This window comes from Thamnophis sirtalis, unplaced genomic scaffold (assembly GCF_051295495.1).
Source record: "Thamnophis sirtalis isolate CommonGarterSnake01/CBP01778 unplaced genomic scaffold, rThaSir2_p1.2 scaffold_1, whole genome shotgun sequence".
Lineage (NCBI taxonomy): Eukaryota > Metazoa > Chordata > Lepidosauria > Squamata > Natricidae > Thamnophis > Thamnophis sirtalis.
Genome location: NW_028261381.1, coordinates 170,173,480 through 170,175,902, shown reverse-complemented (window position 1 = coordinate 170,175,902; position 2,423 = coordinate 170,173,480). Strand labels below are relative to the sequence as shown.

At 47.4% G+C, this 2,423-nt stretch overlaps 1 pseudogene; it reads left to right on the top strand.

Moving 5' to 3' along the window:
- The first annotated feature begins 318 nt into the window (after positions 1 to 318).
- Positions 319 to 1,390, top strand: LOC106548971 (prohibitin 1 pseudogene; annotated as a pseudogene).
- The last annotated feature ends 1,033 nt before the right edge of the window (positions 1,391 to 2,423 follow it).

The window sequence follows — 2,423 nt, the reverse complement described above, 5'->3', positions numbered from 1 at the left end:
CAATCCCAGCAACTAGACAAGGAGCCTTGGTAGGAAATGATGCCAGCTCTTAAACCCACTCAAATATAATGTCAACTTCCTCCAAGGTAAAAGGTCAGAGTGGGCCATGTCACAAAAGAGACCTTGGTGATGTCAAGAGGCCTTCCGATCTGGTCAGGATGAAACAGTGATGGTGGAGATCCCATCCTTGATGGGATTCCAGGATTGTCATCTCCTGAACTTGAAAAACAAACACGTGTTTGGGAGGGGACGTTCATTTGACCCCGGTCATTGAAAGTGGTTAGAAGAAAGACCAGGTCGAACCCAATATCTAGAAGAAACACCACACAAAACCCAGCAAGGATTTCGGCCATGTGCATTGATACTGGGACGGCGTCCTTGGACATAGAGAAGAGAGATATCAGCTGTCCCCAATGGCTGCTAAGATCTTTGAGAACATTGGCAAACTTAGTTTGGGCTTAGCATTTGCTGGTGGAGTGGCCAACTCTATTCTTTATAACGTGGACGCAGGTCACCGGGCGGTCATCTTTGACCGATATCTGGGTGTTCAGGATAAGGTGGTAGGAGAAGGGACTCATTTTCTCATCCCATGGCTGCAGAAGCCCATAATTTTTGACTGCCGTTCTCGCCCTCACAATATCCCTGTCACCACAGGGAGCAAAGATCTCCAGAACGTGAATCTTACTCTCCGGATCTTGTTCCGGCCAGTGATAATGCAGCTCCCTCGGATTTACACGACGATCGGTGAAGACTATGATGACCGAGTGCTACCGTCCATCACGACGGAGGTGCTCAAATCAGTGGTGGCTCGCTTTGATGCCGAGGAACTGATCACACAGAGAGAGTTGGTCTCCAGGCAGGTGAACGAAGACCTGTCGGAACGGGCGGCTAGCTTCGGCATCGCCCTGGATGACGTTTCCTTGACTCACCTGACGTTCAGCAAAGACTTCTTGGATGCCGTAGAAATGAAGCAAGTAGCCCAGCAGGAAGCAGAAAAGGCGAGGTTCTTTGTGGAAAAGGCAGAGTACCAGAAGAAGGCCGCTATCATCATGGCCGAAGGAGACTCGAAAGCTGCAGAGCTGATTGCCAACTCCCTGGCTTCCGCAGGGGAAGGCCTTGTGGAACTGCGCAAACTCGAGGCAGCTGAGGACATAGCGAAACAGCTGGCCCAGTCCCGCAATGTTACCTACGTGCCATCATCTCTCTTCCCATTACCTCGATGAGAGTCTGCCTTGTGCCTGTTGCTTTTCTGTTTTTCCTATTTTCCCTTGAAAGTAGCCAAATCAGTCAGAACCTATTATGAATATCAACCGTAGAATGTCAAGACGATGGTCAAAATGTAACGTGGATTGGAAAAATTCCTCATCTAATAAATTTCTCTCTCAATGTCCCTAAATATTATTTGTACTGATAGAATAACAGAGTTGGAAGCAGAGGTGGGTTCCTACCAGTTCGCACCTATTCGGTAGAGCCGGTTCGTCAAATCTACCGAACCGGTTAGAAGAGGTTCCACCAGTGGACCCGGAAAGCAGGCCACACCTACAGAAGAGCTTCCAAACTTTTTTGAAACCCACCACTGGTCCTTGGATATGATTATTCTACACTATCATGCTCCTATTTATAAAACTCCGTGCCTCTGGGAAAGGTAAGGATGACTACTGCGTTTGTGGTGCAATCAGAACATTGCGTGTGTTGAAGTTGTTTTAACACAAACCAAAGATGCCTTTTAAAAAACAAGTTTACATCATATTCTTATGCATGCCAGGGCTGTGTGTGAGGTAATTTAAGGTGGTTCTGACAAGTGTCGGCGGCATCTTCATATCCGGTCACATGGGCGGCAAGCCACTCCCATCCGGTCACATGGGTGGCAAGCCACTCCCACAAAGGAGGCCACACCCACAGAGTAGGTTCGAACAATTTTTGAAACCCACCACTGGTTGGAAGGGACGTTGGAGGTCTTCTAGTCCAGCCCTCTGCTTAGGCAGCGAACCTTATACCATTTCAGATAAATGTTTGCCCAATCTTTGCTTCAAAACTTTCAGTGTTGCAGCATTCACAACTTCTGGAGGCAAGCTGTTTCACTGATTAATCGTTCTAACTGTCAGGAAATTTCTCCTAAGTTGCTTCTCTCCTTGAATAGTTTCCACCCATTGCTTCTTGTTCTACCCTCAGGTGCTTTGGAGAATAGTTTGACTCACGCTTCTTTGTGGCAACCCCTGAGATATTGGAAGGCTGCTATCATGTCTCCCCTAGTCCTTCTTTTCATTAAACTAGACATACTCAGTTCCTGCAACCGTTCTTCCTATGTTTTAGCCTCCAGTCCCCTAGTCATCTTTGTTGCTCTTCTCTGCACTCTTTCTAGAGTCTCCACATCTTTTCTATATTGTGGTGACCAAAACTGAATGCCGTATTCCAAGTGTGGC